The sequence below is a fragment of the Gadus macrocephalus genome, chromosome 4 (assembly GCF_031168955.1).
Source record: "Gadus macrocephalus chromosome 4, ASM3116895v1".
NCBI classification, from domain to species: Eukaryota; Metazoa; Chordata; class Actinopteri; order Gadiformes; family Gadidae; genus Gadus; species Gadus macrocephalus.
Genome location: NC_082385.1, coordinates 25,969,954 through 25,970,327, shown reverse-complemented (window position 1 = coordinate 25,970,327; position 374 = coordinate 25,969,954).

The window sequence follows — 374 nt, the reverse complement described above, 5'->3', positions numbered from 1 at the left end:
CTTGTGTGACGTCTGTTTTCTTGAATTCATAAAAGGTGTTTTTTAGCGTTTCTCTGAAAATAAATCAGTCAATCAGGTAGTCTGGGCAGTCACGTGTATGTTCACTCAGGGACGCTCTGGTTTCCGGATGCGTTTTTCCAATAAAATGTTCAATCAGGGGTGGGGGGGGGGGTCCAGAAAAGCTTGGGTTTGTATGGTTCTACATATCTAGCTGATCTTATATTTTACCAGGGCACAGTTCAGTGTCATCCAATAAGAATGTCATTTAGAAAACTAGGAATAACAAGAGAAAAATATTGCTAGACTAAGTAGCCTTATCGCGCAAAACGTACAAGAACACCATTTCCCATGGTGCAGCTCAGTGTTTCTCAATG